The sequence below is a fragment of the Parasteatoda tepidariorum genome, chromosome 1 (genome assembly GCF_982258835.1).
Source record: "Parasteatoda tepidariorum strain Cologne lab strain chromosome 1, Ptep-v5.0, whole genome shotgun sequence".
Classification (NCBI taxonomy): domain Eukaryota; kingdom Metazoa; phylum Arthropoda; class Arachnida; order Araneae; family Theridiidae; genus Parasteatoda; species Parasteatoda tepidariorum.
This window is the reverse complement of record NC_141755.1, coordinates 131,218,995-131,241,700: the sequence shown is the minus strand read 5'-3', so window position 1 is coordinate 131,241,700 and position 22,706 is coordinate 131,218,995. Positions and strand designations below refer to the sequence as shown.

At 32.0% G+C, this 22,706-nt stretch overlaps 1 long non-coding RNA gene across 2 annotated transcripts; it reads left to right on the top strand.

Moving 5' to 3' along the window:
- The first annotated feature begins 2,308 nt into the window (after positions 1–2,308).
- Positions 2,309–11,884, top strand: LOC147816968 (uncharacterized). Of its 2 annotated transcripts, XR_015429678.1 has the most exons (13): positions 2,309–2,623; positions 2,694–3,069; positions 3,140–4,715; positions 4,786–5,162; positions 5,233–5,608; positions 5,679–6,054; positions 6,125–6,500; positions 6,571–8,146; positions 8,217–8,593; positions 8,664–9,039; positions 9,110–9,485; positions 9,556–11,262; positions 11,359–11,884. It is a non-coding gene; the product is annotated as an uncharacterized LOC147816968 (long non-coding RNA). The 2 variants fall into 2 exon arrangements; XR_015429675.1 differs by having other exon boundaries at positions 2,694–4,715.
- The last annotated feature ends 10,822 nt before the right edge of the window (positions 11,885–22,706 follow it).

The window sequence follows — 22,706 nt, the reverse complement described above, 5'->3', positions numbered from 1 at the left end:
ATGTTTAATTCTGGTTAATAATCTTTAATTAAATAAGATTACTTAAAATATTTTTAATTTAATAATTTTTTTAATACTCCTAATTCTTCTGCTTATTTTATTTATTTTATTTCCACTTTCTTCATAAAATCTTTTCTATGACTTAAAATATTTTTCTATACGAAATTTATTATTTTCAATAATTTTTTTTTAATGTAACAGTTCTTGTTCTGCTCTTGCATTTTATCAACTGGTGGTTAATGGAAAATGATCATTCTAGAGGATTGATTGTATGTATTAGTTCTGTTCAAATAATGTGTTCGTAAATAATGAGTCTGATAAAAAAAATATTTCAAATTCGGCTACTGCCGCAGTAGGATAAATACAACTTAACATAACTATTACAACCTTCCGAAATTGAGATATATTTGTGAGATCCCCTCTTTAGCTAAGGTTTATTGGAAGGAAGATTTTTTATCTCTATCGAAAGTGGTGGAATTGTTTTTATTTTTGGGACTTAAAAATTTTCTCAAGCTTGTATAATTTTATGTTTTCAATATTTAAATTAATGTGTGAGTTATTGTTTTCCCTATAAGGCTTTATAATTGCATTGGTTTAATTTCTAAATGAACCCTTCTTTAGAGATTATATTTTTATTAATTTTAAATGTTATGTCTAATAATTCTAAACTGTTAAAATAATTTCTTAGTCGCAATGCTTAAATTTAATTAGTTAATATAGTAAATGTGTAATAATCATCTAAGTGATAATTATATTCAGTGGAATAAAATGGTTTGCGAGTTTGACAAAACTTGATAAATTTGCATACTCATTATCAGTAATATAGTGTAATTATGTCTCTTTAACAATTTTCCGTTAAAAATTAGTTTTATTAAGAAACAGTTTGGAAATATAGACAAAATACTGGCGCCTTTTACATTAACCTAAAAAATGTTAAGTAAACTCTTAACGTCACTCTATAAATGTAGTTTTTGATAACTACGTTTCATTTTTAATCATGTGTGTACCAAAGTTTTCTGATTAGTTGTTAATTTGAAGTTAGAAAAATTTTCAAACCATTTGTACTTAGAAAATTTCTGATGTTTGCACTTTGAATGACTTTCGAATTGTTTTGACTTCGAAAAATATTCAAAATTTTTTCTCCTCAGAAATATTTTGAAGTTCTGTGATTTTTAAAAGTCTTTAAAAGTTGAGAAAAAAAGGTATTTTAAGAGTTGCAGAAGTTTGGTGGTAGAAAAAATTTTCAACTTGTTCCGACTTTGTTCCCGACTTAAATTTGTTCTGTGAAAAGTTATGAAAATGTTTCAACATAAAAAATTACTTTAGTTGGAAGAAATTGGTATACAAGAAGTAAAAATTTTTTTTTAAAAATTATCTTGGCTTTGAAAAATTCAAATTTGTTTGAAAAATTCTGAATCTGTTTTTTTTTTTTTTGGAAGAAATATTCTGAAGTTGTATGTGCGTAGAAATTTTTTTAGTGTGAAAAAACGAACATATAAGGAGCAGTAGGTGTTTGGGGTCATGGGAAAATTTTCAAACAAATTCAAACTGATTTTGAAAAATTTTCCATTTTTTTGTACTTTGAAAAATTTAGAATCTGTTGGCTTTAAAAGTTCTGAAAATGTTTAGAATCAGGAAAATTTTGAAGTTGTTGGTACTTTGGAAATTTTTAAAGTTTTTAAAAAATGGGTGTATAAAGAATCGCATTACATAAGCTGTAAGTTGGAAAAAATTTCCTACTGTTAGTACCTCGAAAAATTCTGATGGCACTTATTTTCAAATGTTTTGTAATTAAAAAAACACTGCGTACATACATTACTTAGAAAAATTCTGATGTAGTTTTTACTCATTTTTCAAATTAAGATTGAAGATTAAAATTGCAAAGAAAACTTTTAGAACCTGTGCTTATATACTGTTCAAAGTCTTGGGCTACATCAAAATTGTCTGATTATCTCCATTGATTTATCACTTTTGTTTTGTGCATAGATACTGCTTTTGTGCGTTGTATTTTTCAGAATTTACTGTCTTCATGATATCCTGCTGATGGACGCATTTCAGGAAGCTAAAACTTCATCAGATCATTTTTATGGTAAAGCCTAGGACGTGTCTATGGAAAACGGAACGATTTGAAGATATTAATGACGAAGTACTCAATCGCATTCTTGCTGGCCTAATAGGTAAGATGGTAACTTTTTCTCTTCCTTCTCCTTCCGAGAACTTTTCACTTAATACGCTTTTCATTTTTAGCATCTCAAAGCAGAATGGTCATCATATTCTGATCCTTTTGGATTCAAAATTCTCAAAAACAGCTACCCGGAGGTGCAGTCAGTCAAGAGCTTGCAGTGATTCCTAGTGTAGAGAACACTATCTATACTATCGGTTTATTCTTTCTGATTGGTTTGGATTTTTAATTTATTTTTGTTTTGTGCGTAGGACCAGATTTTTTGTCTTGTATTTTCAGAATTTACTGTCTTCTTGATATCCTGCTGATGGACACGTTTCGGGAAGCTAAAACTTCATCAGATCATTTTTATGGTAAAGATTAAGACGTGTCTATGGAAAACGGAACGATTTGAAGATATTAATGACGAAGTACTCATTCGCATTCTTGCTGGCCTAATAGGTAAGATGGTAACTTTTTCTCTTCCTTCTCCTTCCGAGAACTTTTCACTTAATGCGCTTTTCATTTTTAGCATCTCAAACCAGAATGGTCATCTTATTGTGATCCTTTTGGCTTCAAAATTCTCAAAAACAGCTACCCGGAGGTGCAGTCAGTCAAGAGCTTGCAGTGATTCCTAGTGTAGAGAACACTATCTATACTATCGGTTTATTCTTTCTGATTGGTTTGGATTTTTAATTTATTTTTGTTTTGTGCGTAGGACCAGTTTTTTTGTCTTGTATTTTCAGAATTTACTGTCTTCTTGATATCCTGCTGATGGACACGTTTCGGGAAGCAAAAACTTCATCAGATCATTTTTATGGTAAAGATTAAGACGTGTCTATGGAAAACGGAACGATTTGAAGATATTAATGACGAAGTACTCATTCGCATTCTTGCTGGCCTAATAGGTAAGATGGTAACTTTTTCTCTTCCTTCTCCTTCCGAGAACTTTTCACTTAATACGCTTTTCATTTTTAGCATCTCAAAGCAGAATGGTCATCTTATTGTGATCCTTTTGGCTTCAAAATTCTCAAAAACAGCTACCCGGAGGTGCAGTCAGTCAAGAGCTTGCAGTGATTCCTAGTGTAGAGAACACTATCTATACTATCGGTTTATTCTTTCTGATTGGTTTGGATTTTTAATTTATTTTTGTTTTGTGCGTAGGACCAGATTTTTTGTCTTGTATTTTCAGAATTTACTGTCTTCTTGATATCCTGCTGATGGACACGTTTCGGGAAGCTAAAACTTCATCAGATCATTTTTATGGTAAAGATTAAGACGTGTCTATGGAAAACGGAACGATTTGAAGATATTAATGACGAAAGTCTTTGGCCCACGAGCGGCTGTAGAGTAAATCGCTTATGCGTTCTGATGAGGTTTCACTTGGCCTAGAATTACCCTAAGTTTAATTTCACTTTTCTCACTATCAACCGTTTGAGTGCTGAAGAGTTTTCTTATATATGCTAAGAGTGCGGAATGAAATGCGTACAACACTACTAACCAACTACTAACCAACTACTACTAACTACTACCTACCAACCACTAACCAACCTATACTAACCAACAGCAGTGTCTCCGCATTTTTGGTTCAAAACAAGATTTCCGCATTTTTGGCACATCCGCACTCAAACGGTTAAACGGAATTTTTCAAGAAAGCTAATTTTTAATTACCGAATTTTTGTTAGTGAGTCAATTTTTTGGGATTAAATTTTTTAGTGTTAACCCATTTTAAGTCAACAGAATTCGATTCTATGAGAAAGAAATAAACCTAGTGTTGATTGAAGCAGGTATAAACTAGTTTTTATTATTTTGCAATGTATGGAAGCACTAATCGTCAAGGTAAGAAAACTCTGTGTAAAAATATGTAGTTACATTTAAAACTTGTTATATTTAAGTTTTTAGCATAATATTGAAAGACTAAAATTATTAAATCGTAAATTATTCAATTAAAATTATTCAATTAATCTTGTAACGAAATTATTCAAAGTCATTTAAATTGTGTAACTTTATTTTAAGTCTATTTCTGATGGATTTTTATCTCTCAGTATATTTAAAGATCTTATTTCAATTATCTTTTTAAATTAGCAGATTATTAAAATTGTTTATGATTATTTTTAAGTATGGATTTAGTTTCTTCTGATCGTTTCGTTTCTAAATTTATATGTACGGGACAACACTTTCTTAATAACGAAATGCTTTTATTTGAAAATCAAATTTAATATTAGAAAATATAAATAATGAAGTATAAAATTGCAAAAAATAAAAACTTTTAGAACCTGTGCTTATATACTGTTCAAAATCTTGGGCTACATCAAAATTGTCTGATTATCTCCATTGATTTATCATTTTTGTTTTGTGCATAGATACTGCTTTTGTGTGTTGTATTTTTCAGAATTTACTGTCTTCATGATATCCTGCTGATGGACACTTTTCGGGAAGCTAAAACTTCATCAGATCATTTTTATGGCAAAGATTAAGACGTGTCTATGGAAAACGGAACGATTTGAAGATATTAATGACGAAGTACTCAATCGCATTCTTGCTGGCCTAATAGGTAAGATGGTAACTTCTTCTCTTCCTTCTCCTTCCGAGAACTTTTCACTTAATGCGCTTTTCATTTTTAGCATCTCAAACCAGAATGGTCATCTTATTGTGATCCTTTTGGCTTCAAAATTCTCAAAAACAGCTACCCGGAGGTGCAGTCAGTCAAGAGCTTGCAGTGATTCCTAGTGTAGAGAACACTATCTATACTATCGGTTTATTCTTTCTGATTGGTTTGAATTTTTAATTTATTTTTGTTTTGTGCGTAGGACCAGATTTTTTTGTCTTGTATTTTCAGAATTTACTGTCTTCTTGATATCCTGCTGATGGACACGTTTCGGGAAGCTAAAACTTCATCAGATCATTTTTATAGTAAAGATTAAGACGTGTCTATGGAAAACGGAACGATTTGAAGATATTAATGACGAAGTACTCATTCGCATTCTTGCTGGCCTAATAGGTAAGATGGTAACTTTTTCTCTTCCTTCTCCTTCCGAGAACTTTTCACTTAATGCGCTTTTCATTTTTAGCATCTCAAACCAGAATGGTCATCTTATTGTGATCCTTTTGGCTTCAAAATTCTCAAAAACAGCTACCCGGAGGTGCAGTCAGTCAAGAGCTTGCAGTGATTCCTAGTGTAGAGAACACTATCTATACTATCGGTTTATTCTTTCTGATTGGTTTGGATTTTTAATTTATTTTTGTTTTGTGCGTAGGACCAGTTTTTTTGTCTTGTATTTTCAGAATTTACTGTCTTCTTGATATCCTGCTGATGGACACGTTTCGGGAAGCTAAAACTTCATCAGATCATTTTTATGGTAAAGATTAAGACGTGTCTATGGAAAACGGAACGATTTGAAGATATTAATGACGAAGTACTCATTCGCATTCTTGCTGGCCTAATAGGTAAGATGGTAACTTTTTCTCTTACTTCTCCTTCCGAGAACTTTTCACTTAATGCGCTTTTCATTTTTAGCATCTCAAACCAGAATGGTCATCTTATTGTGATCCTTTTGGCTTCAAAATTCTCAAAAACAGCTACCCGGAGGTGCAGTCAGTCAAGAGCTTGCAGTGATTCCTAGTGTAGAGAACACTATCTATACTATCGGTTTATTCTTTCTGATTGGTTTGGATTTTTAATTTATTTTTGTTTTGTGCGTAGGACCAGTTTTTTTGTCTTGTATTTTCAGAATTTACTGTCTTCTTGATATCCTGCTGATGGACACGTTTCGGGAAGTTAAAACTTCATCAGATCATTTTTATAGTAAAGATTAAGACGTGTCTATGGAAAACGGAACGATTTGAAGATATTAATGACGAAGTACTCATTCGCATTCTTGCTGGCCTAATAGGTAAGATGGTAACTTTTTCTCTTCCTTCTCCTTCCGAGAACTTTTCACTTAATGCGCTTTTCATTTTTAGCATCTCAAACCAGAATGGTCATCTTATTGTGATCCTTTTGGCTTCAAAATTCTCAAAAACAGCTACCCGGAGGTGCAGTCAGTCAAGAGCTTGCAGTGATTCCTAGTGTAGAGAACACTATCTATACTATCGGTTTATTCTTTCCGATTGGTTTGGATTTTTAATTTATTTTTGTTTTGTGCGTAGGACCAGATTTTTTGTCTTGTATTTTCAGAATTTGCTGTCTTCTTGATATCCTGCTGATGGACACGTTTCGGGAAGCTAAAACTTTATCAGATCATTTTTATGGTAAAGATTAAGACGTGTCTATGGAAAACGGAACGATTTGAAGATATTAATGACGAAGTACTCATTCGCATTCTTGCTGGCCTAATAGGTAAGATGGTAACTTTTTCTCTTCCTTCTCCTTCCGAGAACTTTTCACTTAATGCGCTTTTCATTTTTAGCATCTCAAACCAGAATGGTCATCTTATTGTGATCCTTTTGGCTTCAAAATTCTCAAAAACAGCTACCCGGAGGTGCAGTCAGTCAAGAGCTTGCAGTGATTCCTAGTGTAGAGAACACTATCTATACTATCGGTTTATTCTTTCTGATTGGTTTGGATTTTTAATTTATTTTTGTTTTGTGCGTAGGACCAGATTTTTTGTCTTGTATTTTCAGAATTTACTGTCTTCTTGATATCCTGCTGATGGACACGTTTCGGGAAGCTAAAACTTCATCAGATCATTTTTATGGTAAAGATTAAGACGTGTCTATGGAAAACGGAACGATTTGAAGATATTAATGACGAAAGTCTTTGGCCCACGAGCGGCTGTAGAGTAAATCGCTTATGCGTTCTGATGAGGTTTCACTTGGCCTAGAATTACCCTAAGTTTAATTTCACTTTTCTCACTATCAACCGTTTGAGTGCTGAAGAGTTTTCTTATATATGCTAAGAGTGCGGAATGAAATGCGTACAACACTACTAACCAACTACTAACCAACTACTACTAACTACTACCTACCAACCACTAACCAACCTATACTAACCAACAGCAGTGTCTCCGCATTTTTGGTTCAAAACAAGATTTCCGCATTTTTGGCACATCCGCACTCAAACGGTTAAACGGAATTTTTCAAGAAAGCTAATTTTTAATTACCGAATTTTTGTTAGTGAGTCAATTTTTTGGGATTAAATTTTTTAGTGTTAACCCATTTTAAGTCAACAGAATTCGATTCTATGAGAAAGAAATAAACCTAGTGTTGATTGAAGCAGGTATAAACTAGTTTTTATTATTTTGCAATGTATGGAAGCACTAATCGTCAAGGTAAGAAAACTCTGTGTAAAAATATGTAGTTACATTTAAAACTTGTTATATTTAAGTTTTTAGCATAATATTGAAAGACTAAAATTATTAAATCGTAAATTATTCAATTAAAATTATTCAATTAATCTTGTAACGAAATTATTCAAAGTCATTTAAATTGTGTAACTTTATTTTAAGTCTATTTCTGATGGATTTTTATCTCTCAGTATATTTAAAGATCTTATTTCAATTATCTTTTTAAATTAGCAGATTATTAAAATTGTTTATGATTATTTTTAAGTATGGATTTAGTTTCTTCTGATCGTTTCGTTTCTAAATTTATATGTACGGGACAACACTTTCTTAATAACGAAATGCTTTTATTTGAAAATCAAATTTAATATTAGAAAATATAAATAATGAAGTATAAAATTGCAAAAAATAAAAACTTTTAGAACCTGTGCTTATATACTGTTCAAAATCTTGGGCTACATCAAAATTGTCTGATTATCTCCATTGATTTATCATTTTTGTTTTGTGCATAGATACTGCTTTTGTGTGTTGTATTTTTCAGAATTTACTGTCTTCATGATATCCTGCTGATGGACACTTTTCGGGAAGCTAAAACTTCATCAGATCATTTTTATGGCAAAGATTAAGACGTGTCTATGGAAAACGGAACGATTTGAAGATATTAATGACGAAGTACTCAATCGCATTCTTGCTGGCCTAATAGGTAAGATGGTAACTTCTTCTCTTCCTTCTCCTTCCGAGAACTTTTCACTTAATGCGCTTTTCATTTTTAGCATCTCAAACCAGAATGGTCATCTTATTGTGATCCTTTTGGCTTCAAAATTCTCAAAAACAGCTACCCGGAGGTGCAGTCAGTCAAGAGCTTGCAGTGATTCCTAGTGTAGAGAACACTATCTATACTATCGGTTTATTCTTTCTGATTGGTTTGAATTTTTAATTTATTTTTGTTTTGTGCGTAGGACCAGATTTTTTTGTCTTGTATTTTCAGAATTTACTGTCTTCTTGATATCCTGCTGATGGACACGTTTCGGGAAGCTAAAACTTCATCAGATCATTTTTATAGTAAAGATTAAGACGTGTCTATGGAAAACGGAACGATTTGAAGATATTAATGACGAAGTACTCATTCGCATTCTTGCTGGCCTAATAGGTAAGATGGTAACTTTTTCTCTTCCTTCTCCTTCCGAGAACTTTTCACTTAATGCGCTTTTCATTTTTAGCATCTCAAACCAGAATGGTCATCTTATTGTGATCCTTTTGGCTTCAAAATTCTCAAAAACAGCTACCCGGAGGTGCAGTCAGTCAAGAGCTTGCAGTGATTCCTAGTGTAGAGAACACTATCTATACTATCGGTTTATTCTTTCTGATTGGTTTGGATTTTTAATTTATTTTTGTTTTGTGCGTAGGACCAGTTTTTTTGTCTTGTATTTTCAGAATTTACTGTCTTCTTGATATCCTGCTGATGGACACGTTTCGGGAAGCTAAAACTTCATCAGATCATTTTTATGGTAAAGATTAAGACGTGTCTATGGAAAACGGAACGATTTGAAGATATTAATGACGAAGTACTCATTCGCATTCTTGCTGGCCTAATAGGTAAGATGGTAACTTTTTCTCTTACTTCTCCTTCCGAGAACTTTTCACTTAATGCGCTTTTCATTTTTAGCATCTCAAACCAGAATGGTCATCTTATTGTGATCCTTTTGGCTTCAAAATTCTCAAAAACAGCTACCCGGAGGTGCAGTCAGTCAAGAGCTTGCAGTGATTCCTAGTGTAGAGAACACTATCTATACTATCGGTTTATTCTTTCTGATTGGTTTGGATTTTTAATTTATTTTTGTTTTGTGCGTAGGACCAGTTTTTTTGTCTTGTATTTTCAGAATTTACTGTCTTCTTGATATCCTGCTGATGGACACGTTTCGGGAAGTTAAAACTTCATCAGATCATTTTTATAGTAAAGATTAAGACGTGTCTATGGAAAACGGAACGATTTGAAGATATTAATGACGAAGTACTCATTCGCATTCTTGCTGGCCTAATAGGTAAGATGGTAACTTTTTCTCTTCCTTCTCCTTCCGAGAACTTTTCACTTAATGCGCTTTTCATTTTTAGCATCTCAAACCAGAATGGTCATCTTATTGTGATCCTTTTGGCTTCAAAATTCTCAAAAACAGCTACCCGGAGGTGCAGTCAGTCAAGAGCTTGCAGTGATTCCTAGTGTAGAGAACACTATCTATACTATCGGTTTATTCTTTCCGATTGGTTTGGATTTTTAATTTATTTTTGTTTTGTGCGTAGGACCAGATTTTTTGTCTTGTATTTTCAGAATTTGCTGTCTTCTTGATATCCTGCTGATGGACACGTTTCGGGAAGCTAAAACTTTATCAGATCATTTTTATGGTAAAGATTAAGACGTGTCTATGGAAAACGGAACGATTTGAAGATATTAATGACGAAAGTCTTTGGCCCACGAGCGGCTGTAGAGTAAATCGCTTATGCGTTCTGATGAGGTTTCACTTGGCCTAGAATTACCCTAAGTTTAATTTCACTTTTCTCACTATCAACCGTTTGAGTGCTGAAGAGTTTTCTTATATATGCTAAGAGTGCGGAATGAAATGCGTACAACACTACTAACCAACTACTAACCAACTACTACTAACTACTACCTACCAACCACTAACCAACCTATACTAACCAACAGCAGTGTCTCCGCATTTTTGGTTCAAAACAAGATTTCCGCATTTTTGGCACATCCGCACTCAAACGGTTAAACGGAATTTTTCAAGAAAGCTAATTTTTAATTACCGAATTTTTGTTAGTGAGTCAATTTTTTGGGATTAAATTTTTTAGTGTTAACCCATTTTAAGTCAACAGAATTCGATTCTATGAGAAAGAAATAAACCTAGTGTTGATTGAAGCAGGTATAAACTAGTTTTTATTATTTTGCAATGTATGGAAGCACTAATTATCAAGGTAAGAAATCTGTGTAAAAATATGTAGTTACATTTAAAACTTGTTATATTTAAGTTTTTAGCATAATATTGAAAGACTATAATTATTAAATCGTAAATTATTCAATTAAAATTATTCAATTAATCTTGTAACGAAATTATTCAAATTTATTTAAATTGTGTAACTTTATTTTAAATCTATTTCTGATGGATTTTTATCTCTGAGCATATTTAAAGATCTTATTTCATTTATCTTTTTAAATTTGCAGATTATTGAAATTGTTTATGATTATTTTTAAGTATGGATTTAGTTTCTTCTGATCGTTTTGTTTCTAAATTAAAACTCAACTGGAACTCTTAATTGATTGTTTGCATTCTTTTGTCATTTCTTAAAATTAACTCTAAGAAATCTTCTGTAATTGGCAAAAGCATTCAAAATTGAATGAAAATTAAAGCACAAAAGGAAAATTAATGTATAAAAACGCCAACGTAGCGTTTTCTCACTGTACAATAATATATATGTATGATGATAACATTAAAAGGTACTTAAATCTGGTTTAAAATTCAAACTTTTAAAGTTAATTGAGTATTTTTTTTCTTTCGAAGCTGGTTTAAATATTGGTTTATTTTACCTTATTGCTTTAGTTTAATTTCTCCTTTTGTTTTTGTGCATAGATACTGCTTGTGTGTGTTGTATTTTTCAGAATTGACTGTATTCTTGATATGCGGCTGATGGACACGTTTTGGGAAGCTACAACTGCACAAGCTTCGAAAAAAAGAATTAGTGCAGCTTTTCATGCAGTTTTCTATCTCGAGAACTGAATGACTTCTTCCGACAAAAGAACTTGTTTCCTTGCTGGTCTAATAGGTGAGACGATAACCTTTATTTTTTTCTCTTATCCAAAGCCTTCTCTATGTAAACTGAATCTTATTTTGCAAAAATTGAATATTGATAATTTTTCAGATTCATGAGTTTGTGATATCCAGATGAAAGAGCTTCTCGAAGTTGTTCTGCAGTCTTTACCAAATGGGAAAAGAACAGATTCGTTTTTACCCTCCCAATGAGGTGGCTCAAGTTAAGACTCGCCAGAATCTGCTGCTGTTGACGTATAACGTGTACTCACACAGAAAAAAGTGCTGACATAAAATGTCCTTAGTGGTAGACTGATAGTGGGTTAAAATCCCAACACCGTCGGGCTAACCGTGGGAGGTCTTCATGGTTTTCCTCTCCATGTTACGCGAATGCGGGTTAGTTGCAACAAAGTCCTCCATGAAGGCTAGTTTGATCCAGGTGTTCTTTTGTCTCTTGAGAAAAATTATGTTTATCACATTTTTATGTCAGATTTAATAGTTTAAAACAAACCTTCAGATTAACTGCTCTCAGTCACCAAAGCTTTTATTGTCCCTGTCATTTGCTTTGTTCTTTCAGCAAAGTTTTTCAAACTTAGCATTTAATTTACTGTAATATATTTCTATTCTATGTAATATGTTCTGCTTGTATTTGAAATGTGTTTTTTCTGTAGTTTGCCGCTTCAAATTTATCCAATTTAAATTGGTAGCGCATTTTGATAGGGTGCTGTATTGCATAATTTTGATATCGTGTATTTGATATTGTGAAATTTTTGCTATTGGATTATTGAAGTTCAATTTTGTAATTCGTGTTAAATTTTTTACATAATGTACAGATTAAATTTCTATTTCATCTTGTGTTGTAATATTACAAATTAGTTAAAAATAAAAGTGTTATACTTGCAATTTAGTTTTCGATTATTTTTTGTTTGACTATCTTTTTTCTAGGATTCATTTAAGATTTAGATTGAAATTTCCCGATAAGGGAACATAATTAAACTAATGTTATTGTTTTCAGATTTAAAAAAAAAGTACATATGGGCAAAAAGTGTTTCTGTAGTATCTGTTTCAACGCTGTAAGGTGAGCAAAATAAATGATATCAAATTGAGTAAGTTTTTGTTATAGATCGAATTTCCACGAAGTACACATCTTAATTGTTCGAAAGAATGACTTCAATATTTAAGTTTCCGATTCAGTAAGATTCAATTCAGATGATTAATAATTGGTTTTTTTCAGCATCTATAATTTTATGAGTTGCTGTATAAAATACAGTCGGACTTCTATTGAACGAACTTCCATTTCACGAATTTCTCTATTTTACGAATTTTTTCGAGGAGCATTTTCGAAATTTCTTCGTAAAATAACTTGAAAAATTCCAGAGTGAATTTATCCAACTTTTCTTTGCGATCCACCTCCCCCTATTTCCCAAAACATTTCAAACTTGTTAAAAGCATTTTACGAATGAAATGACCTTGAATTGTTTTTCGTAGCCACTTCACTTTTAGAAAAAGCAGTAAAATCTCTCTTTGTTTGCATTTCAAATGAAAAATTCAGTTCAAATGAACGGATTTTATCAGTAGCAATTAAACTTAAGAGCGCGTGTGGTAATGTATGTTTAAAATTATTCTTATAATAAATGCAGCTATAATTTTATGCATAAATTTAGTTTTTTTTTTTTAAGCTGAAAATGTATATAACATGATAGTGTAACACTGGATAATGTTTTGCTTTATTCTTGCTTTCCTTTCAGATTTTAAGATTTGTAAAATAAAGAGTAGATACTAGTTGATAAGATAAAAGTGCATTAATTGATGTTTTAATTGTCCAATGTTTATGAATTTAAAACCTGTTTTGTGTTGCTTTAGTATTTTAAAAGGTGATTTTGGATTTAATGAATTTTCCATTACGGACTTATTATTGGGATTTGGTGACTTCGTTAAATAGAGGTCCGATTGTATTTTTATTTACGAAAATCATTAATATTTCTATTTACGAGTTGATGCATAAAAATTTCTATTATAAGATGAAAAAGAATAATCATGCTTAATAAATAATATGCACAGTACAAAGTTAGTACAGTACAAAGTAAGTTTTTTTTTTTCCATTCACATTCTTCATGAACAAATTTTAAGAATTACTCTTTTTGAAAAAGTAGCAGCATTGAAAAATTACGGCTAAAAGAGCATTCGATTTTGAGAGAACTTTTAAAAATAAAGGGCAAATAATATATTTCAAATGCACATACTTTTTTTTTGTTTTTAATTATGAAACATATTTAATAATTAATGCTTTCATTTTAGTTATCCATCTTTAGTAATTTTTTTTTATTTCATTCTAAGAAATCATAATATTTTTAACTAAAGTATCTTTTTAGCATATTTACATAAATAGACATTTAATTTTTGTTCTTAAATGTCTATTTGTGTAAAAATACGCTTAATTGTTACTACAATAGATGGCACCAAAAGATTCTTTAAACTTTTTTTACACTTTTTATTTTTAATAATTAGTGCTGCCATCTGTTAGAAAAATAGATCAAAATGATTTCCATTCTCACTAGTGATTAAAATCCTTTTTCTCAACCTATAATTTGTTTTATAATTTCATTACATGATACAATTATGCAACTTTTGAATATTTCAATGATATAATTTTAAATTGATAGTTGCAGTTTAATTGTATAAGCAATCTGTGAAAACTGTTTAATTTATTTTTTTCATATCTAGCAAGTTTTAAAGTTGAATTTTTGATAGTTGACATTTTTGATTCAGTTAAAATGCTCAGAATTAATTAGAATGATTATTTTACATAATCATTCTAATTAAGTTTTTTTTTCTTTTTTTTAAAAAATTTGCGACAGTTCTTTTCTTTTCAAAGTAAAAAGATTGTAAGGAAGATTTTACGGAAAGCATTTAATTTACATGATTAAATATATTTTGCGCAAAAAATATTTTAGTATTTTCATACCTATTTATATTGTAATTAGCGTTGAACGGTTTATCCAATTCTGAATTTGTGTCTATCAATATTCAACTCCGCAGGCATCTCATTTTGAGCCCAACACAGAAAACAAAGAAACTTTTGAGTGATGCATTGAGACAAACCAGTCATCGTGGAGGAACTAATCCCCATTTGCCTTAAATTAAGAGGATAACCATAAGAAGCTCTTATAGTTAGCACGACAGGAAGGAGAAGATTCCAACCCATGATCTCTGAGGATGTCGGCACTGAGCGGGCGAGCCGGGAGTTGACCAGCCAGCCACCGCTGGGACTAGAACCAGGCCCAGCTCATTTGATGGCGAACGCTCCTGAGTCATCGCGGCTCACACTTATTCATAAATTTTTCTCTTTCAAGAAAAATACATTCATTCAAACGCTCTTCTAGCTTTTCGATGCCTTCCCCGAGTGCTGCGTATAAAACAATAAAGAATTTACATCGAAATTATAAGAATATACTCGGTTATTTCTCTATACAACATTATAGTTCGCCAAAGATGTTAGCAAATAAATTACGTTGATCAAGTGCGTCATTTTTCGGGGAGGGAGGGAACCACACAGATCGAGAATGAATATCCAAACCTCCAGTTCTTGAATGTGAAAGCCCTATTACTAATTATCGATCTGGCGATTCATTGATGCCCAGGAATTTAATCAGGAGAAATAATGTCCCCCCAAAACTTCATTCCTTAATTAAATCATCTTAAAATAATTTCCTTTAACTAAATATTTCCCCGTGATAAATAATACAATGAACTTTCGCTATTACGATATCCGACACAACAGTAATGTTTCGTGGTCTCGACGAACTTGCATATGCATTAACGCTATCCACCTCCCACACTATTGCGATATTCTCTGAAGCAAAACGATTTTTTTTTTCAAATGTCAACCTTATTTTCTCCATTTAATACTGGTTTTTCAAATAATGTAAAAAATCACATTTTGTCACATTTTTTCGGTCTTTTCTGACAAGGGAACAGCTGATTATGTACTTTTCACCGCAGTGAATGGCTTCAGATTTCAATACTCCATCCTTGATGTACTACATAGACCGCCCCCAATACCTTGCCTCCCTTTATCTCTGAAGAATGTAACATTCCTATCTGATTTAACCACAATCACCACACAGCATTTTGAATGTATAAATAAACTTACACTTAATTCATATATAACTTTAAAAATAAAATCTTATTGTGTACCCTCGATATAACAATATATCCCTCCATAACACTGTATTAATGGGGTCCCCAACATATTCTTGTAGCGAGGTTTTGCTATAGTAGCAGATTAAAAGTTATGCTGAATCAGTTATAGCCTTAGAGTCTCTAACTTGTAATTTTGAACCCAACCCAAAAAAAACAAGGAAACTTCTGTGTCAAGCATATGAACAAACGAGTCTTCGTGGAAGATATCTGGTGGAATTTGAGTCTCATGGAGAGCAAACCACGAAAACCATGCGATTCTTGTGAGCCGGAACCATAATTTGTATCTACCAACTATCATCGCAGGAACCTGGGTTAAAAGCATGGGGCATACGGGGCAGTTTTCCCGGGTCCCACATCAGAGGGGGTCCCCAAATAGAATAGAAAGTTTTTTTTAGACTTCCTTCTATAATCAACTTTTTTTTTAACAAAATATCAGTACAGTGTAAAATCCGTCAATTTTATGTTAGCTCCTTCATTCATCTATCGGATGAATACAAAAAATCTATATTTCCATGGCTTTCTAGGACGGAATTCGGCTAAATGTGCCGCCATTTGTCATTGCGAGCATTTAGCTGAATTCCACCTTAATGTCAGCAAGGATATGAATTTTTCGCTGCTAGATGACAAAGCTTGATGGACATAGAATATCAATAAAAATGGACAGAACGATATTTCGTCAGACCAATGGAGGAAGGGGGACATTTATAGCTATTTTAGGTTCTAGTCTATTTTCTTGTTACTTATGTAGAATGAGGTGGAAATTTTAAATACTTCCATAAAGTTCAACTCTTCCTTACTGAAGAAGTGAAACAGAGGGGGCCCCAATTGGGCCATTTCGGGGTTGCAGTTTGAAATAGGTCAAGGTCTCCCCTTTTTCCTAATTATTGAAAATGAAAGGGTGAAGAAAATAGCCGACTGTCATCGCTGAACAATTATTTTATATTTTAGAATGAATCATGAAACCATCCATTTACATTTTTTTTATTCAGTTGACTCTATTTAAAATTATTTTTGTTAAATAAATTATTATTGCGTTTTGTTAATAAATTGCGCTTTGTTAATAAATTATTATCATTATTTGAAGAATAGGAGTCAATTTTACGATTTTTTGTAATGTTAAAATTTTAATATTTTTTTTCCATGAAATTTTCTTGTAGTCTCTGATTGGATGATCCCTTTCGACTTGTCGGGGACTTTTGCATGCTTCCCTTTTTGCACGCCATTTTGCTAACAGTATTTATAGAATATCGAACAGATTAGGTGATGTATAGAATTATGTAGAGTGTGCACCTTGAATAACTTTTGATCTAATGAATGGATCTTCAAGACTCAATATTAATGCTTCGCCGGGGTGACCTCAAATATGCTAATTAATGAGTTCAAACGATATTTTAAGTTACGAAATCGGACACAAAAACGCAGTTTCTCTGAATAAGCATTCGACCCATTCGGATCTCTAACACTATAATATGCGTAGTCGCCGATATCTGGAAAAATTGAGTCGCAATAATTTGGGTTCCCTTAAGGTAAATTTCATTTTTTTTTTTTTTTTTTTTTTTTTTTGCGTATCTCGATTACTTTTTAAGAGAATTGAAAAATGTTTGCACACAATTACAAAATTCATTTATTCAAAGAATTCTATGAAAAAAGTAAGATTTAGTCAATATTTATTATTTTTTTATTATTTTATTTAATAATAGTCAGAAAATTTTTTAAATTGTAAGGTATGCAATTTTTGCGCCATTTTAAAGAATCTAATTTTACGTAACAGAATACAATATTTGAGCGAAATGGTCGGATAGCTTAAAAAAAAATCGATATCTCAGAAACTATTAGACCGATTTCGCTCACATTTCATGTTTTGCCATTTAAAAATGATATAAAAGAAATTAAATACCCTATAGTTCAAAATTTTAACTATTTATGAATAAAATAAAATAAAAATAATAAATATTTACTAAAAGTTATATTTAGTATTTATAGTTGATAAACGAATTTTGTAATAGTGTTAAAAAGTTCTGGAAATACCGTAAAAAATGCAAAAGTAAAGTTATCTTTAAGGGGTTCAAACCTTGAACCGCTTTCCTGAAAAAACTATTGGAACCCTATTTCCCTGATTGCGGCCGACTCAGTTTTGGGCTTACGACTACTGGTGTTCAACTTCGTAGCCTTGTCATTTTGAACCCAATCCAGAAGACAAGGAGACTCCTGGATCAGTACCCCCAGAAGTATTGATTTGTTATGGGAATATGGAGGACTTTGCGATTCGACAGATTTAACGTGCACCAATCACCATTTATTGCATGGGAGAGTCTTCGGCCAGCCTGGGATCGAACCCACGAACTCTTGGACATGGACCCAGCGCCCTACCCACCAGGAAATCCCGGTCCTTTATATATACTGAATTTAAGATTTTTACGTCATTTGATTTAAGTGTTTCAGCCATAATAAACTGATTCAAATGGTGTTAAAAGGAAGTTCTATCAATGGTACGCTAACTTTATACAAAAATATTCGCCAACCACTGCTAGAAAACATTTTATCTCGGAATTATTTCTTTTCTTCTTCAGCAAAGCGCAACACGGTTTAGTCAATTAAATTTAACATTGCGTAGTTTTCGAAATTTATAAACAAATATGGGGCCGTTCAAAAAGTACGTACATCCCGAAGGGGGGGGGGAGGGGATTTGCTATTATGTACGGTTTTGTACGATGGGGAGGGGGGGAGGTATTATACAAAGTACGTACTTTATAAACATACACCAAATTTAAATTTGACTTTATCCTACACACTCCTTAAGTAAATATTTAATTTTATTTAAAACATAATTATTTTAATTTTTATGAAAAAGGGGGGTAGACAAATAAAATGTACGTACTCTAAGGGGGGGGGGAGTAAGAGCTTATGTACGGTAATGTACGAAGGGGGGGAGGGGTTTAAAATTTCTCCATTTTTTGTGTACGTACTTTTTGAACGGCCCCTATTTAGAAATAGCGCATCAATTTTAATAAATTTTGAAAATTTTATTTATTTATTTTTTCCTGTTTTATTTAAAGTATGAATCGGCAGTAAAAGTACGAATCAGTAAAAAAAAATGTATCCAATGTTTTTATTTAGGAAAATCTTACTCAACTGTCCACTCTGATGGTTTTTATGTTTCCAAACTACTTAAGTATTCTATATTTTTGTACTTGAACGATAAATAAAAAAGATACCGCGAGATTAAAATGCTCTCAACAGGGAACTCTTTAACGTAATATTTATGCTCTGTAATATAAACTCTTTAACGTAATACAGTCATATCCCGCTATAGTGATCCTTCAAAGGAGCGAAATTTCGGTTCACTATAACCGGAACTTCACTCTATCCGTTCCGCAAACAATTTTAACGAATGATCGCCTCTTATATGACGCATAATTTAAATAAATGACCCACAAAATGAAGTACGAAAATGACTGAAAAATAATACGTAGTATCAAAAAAAAAAAAATGTGTTAACTTATTTTTATTTTTTATGACTCTTCGTTTCGTGAACAAAAAAAAAAATTTAATCTTTAACTGATTAGCAATTCTCAACATCAGCTATGGAAACACTTCCTCCGACCATAATTTTTTCCGAATTTATGTTATTCCGTTTTATAAACCTGTCTAATCAGCCATTGGAGCACTTAAAAGTCGCTTAGCAAATTCACCGGCTTTGACTCGAAGCTTTTGTCCAGATACGGCAAAATCGGGATTTCTTTGAATGCTGAACTAATTCAATAATGCTTTGCAATACAGCAAGAAGAATGCTTATTGCTATATTCCATGCGGTTTAAAAATTGGTATTTGTTTTGAGGTAGACATTTCAAAATTATTAAAAAATTAAAAAAAAAAATTTAAAAAATGAGACAGAAAAAAGTTCCTCTTTTTCACTCAATCCATAAAAAATAACATTACAGTCGAACTCGTTTATAACGAGCTCGGATTTAACGAGGGAAACGAGAATATTTGGTTGGATCAATGTTAAGTCTATGGAACAGAAGTCGCTTTTAACGAGAAAGACCCGGTTTTAGGGAGCAATATTTTTCTGTCTTGCAATCTTTTTTCTCATCTTTCTAGTCATATCTTTTTTCAAAATTATAAGAAATGCGCGCGAAATAAAAAAAAAAACCGCGAACTGAAACTTAATTGCCCTTATCGCTCTAATCTAAAGGATGGGAAAAGTCACGTGAGAGTAGGCGGTGACGTATCGATTTCGTGCCTTATCTGCCATGACGTCATGACCGATAAAAGTATTTTATTAAATTTAGTAAGAAATTTAGTTACGGCGGCCCAGGCAAATATGCCCATACGCCAAATGTAAAATGCCTCGTCGTCGACTTGAAGTCCAGCTCGGCACGAGGACCAAGCAATATGAGGACACCTGGCAAAATTAATTCAATTTAGTAAGTAAGAATTAATTTAGTAAGCAAGAAAAGTATTTAATTAAATTAATTAATGTAAATAAAGTAAGTAAGTATTAATTAAATTTCAAGTAAACTCAATCATTTGACCTCCAAAGCCCTCCCCCTCTTCTGGTTGCACGCCTGCCGTTTATTACGAGCACTCGGATTTAACGAGTATAATGTTGCGGTCCCTTTGTGCTCGTTATAAACGAGTTCGACTGTATACGTGTAGAGGATGGCACGGGAGCGAACATTTCGTTCACTCTATCCGGAAGTTCACTATAAACCATGTTCACTATAGCGGGGTTGGACTGTATAACGCTATTGGTTGTAGCTCTTTTTCATGTTCAGGCGTAAAAATTAATTGGAAGTTGTCATCTGAAAGACGAATTTTAACCTCTTTTCTTCATCTGTGGTTATCTTAACAGGGTTCAACCATCCACAGAAAAAAATCTGCATTAATTATGCTGAAGAAGAGGAAATAAGAGAACGGATGTGCGTTCATTCATAAGAACAATTTTAGAAAAGGATGATTATTTATTTTTTTCCTTCCTAACTTTTAAGTAATCAAATACCGATCAGCAGTTCGTTGTAAATCAAGAACTTGAAATAGGATGAGATGCGTTCTTAAAATGGATATAACAAAGGGCGTTTCGTAATGGTTTTTAAAATCCTTTTTTATTTATTTTTTTTCAAATAATTCCTATAGAGTATACAGATTTAGTGTCAGGAATTAATATTGAAGCGGTGAAAAAACAAAATGTCATTGGAATCACTACAGAGAATATCAAACCTGTTGGGCTGTGGATGACCAGAAATATCATAGAAGAACTGAAATAGTATCTCTAAGTTACGTCAGGAAATCAAGCCATTTTAAGCATTTTCATCCCGCCTTCCACACTAGTGTTTCGACAATTCGATAAATTTTTAATAGAGTTTTTGTTTTGCAAATCGCATAAAGCTTATTGCAGAATTTTTTACATATTATATATATATATATATATATATATATATATATATATATATATATATATATATATATATATATATATATATATACCGAAGAGACATTACATTATGGCCACCCTGCTAATAACATGTAGGACCACGTTTAGCCCTCAAAACTGCTAGCACTCGCCTTTACATTGATTCCACAAGGTGCTGATGGGTAGTCTGAGGTACCTGGTACCAAGAGCTCACCAACTGGTCCGGCAATTTCCTCACATTGCGAGGGAGTAGCGTGGAGGCACGAATTTGGTTTTCCAAGTAGGACCACAAATGCTCCATTGAATTAAGATCAGGTGAATTTGGAGGCCAAGACATGACTTGAAAGTCACTGGAATGTTCCTCGAACCAATCCGTGACGATTCGACCCTTATGACATGGTGCATTATCCTGTTGGTAAACACCATCCCCCGCAGGAAAAACTGTTGCCATGATTGGGTGAACCTGGTCTGCAACTATGTTCAAGTAGCTTACAGACGTCAGGGATTGTTCTATGAGGATTATGGGTTCTAATGTGCCCCATGAAAACATTATTCCTGAGCGAGAAACCATGAAAACCTGGGCGAGCCCATTGTTATAGATGGAGGGTGGTCATAATGTAATGACTCTTCGGTGTATATATATACATATTACTTAAATGCTGACCCAAAAGACGTAAAGAATTTTCAGAATGCCTTAACTGCTGTCATTTTAATGCTTTACTTCTATGTACAATTTACTGTAAGTGCAAAAAGCTCTAATCTAATACCAAACGAATTCAAAAATACAATCTTTGCTAATTTTTGGCAAAATATAAAAATGACTTATAAAAGGGCCTGAATGTCATTCAAAACAGTAAGTACGCTATAAGTTTTGGTTTAATCTGTCTGTGTAATAATTAGTACAATACTGAATCTACTAACTAAATTTTCATGAAGTCAATTTTTCAGAACTTAACTGCATTTTAACCCAAACCTACTAACATAATTGGAAGAAAAAAATTAAATATATCTGTAAATTGTTATTCTCTCAAGTTTCATTTATATAGTACTTTTACTGCTTATTGTGTGCATGGAATTTGTTCTTATTTTAAATTTTTTAAATTAGTTAGACCTTTAAATTTTTAAAATTGGAACTTTGAATTTTTTATGCTTTTTAAGAACTACTTTTATGTACTTAAGAAGAAAAACTGTTAATTTAAAAACAGGGAAATAATACGATTGGGTTGAGTAATTAATCTTGTTATAAATTTTCTATTTTATTCTTATCTTATAGTATAACGATATTATGTGGAACAGGGCTGAAACTACTAAATCCTTTACACATTTATTCTCTTTCAAATAAACCATATCAAATATCATTTAACACTAATTTATATAAACAAAGGTAATTTCTATTCCAATACAAAAAACTAACCTCAACTAATAACAGTTAAAATAACGACAAAATATTTTTAATACAAAAGTTTCATTAAAAAATTCTATAAAGTGTTATTATCAGTAATAAAAACTGCTTTAATTAGAAAAAAAACAAACATATTTTTAAGAATGGGATAATTTGTTTCCGTAACTTTTGAAGAAGGAAGTAGTGTTGAGCTCAATTAATTTAGTTTCTTTTTAATCAAAATCATATGGAATAAATCTAAGTAATTATTTGTGCTAATTAACTTTTCGAGAATTCTTTTTACGTATTAATTTTCTCCGTTGATGGAGGAAAAGAATTTATCTGACCATCAGAATTATAAATTATCATTTCTTTAAGATGTGAACAATTCTGTTTATCAACTAAATAACTTTATTTTCCGTTTTTTTTTTTTTTTTTTTTAAATGGCCATTTCCGATTTAAA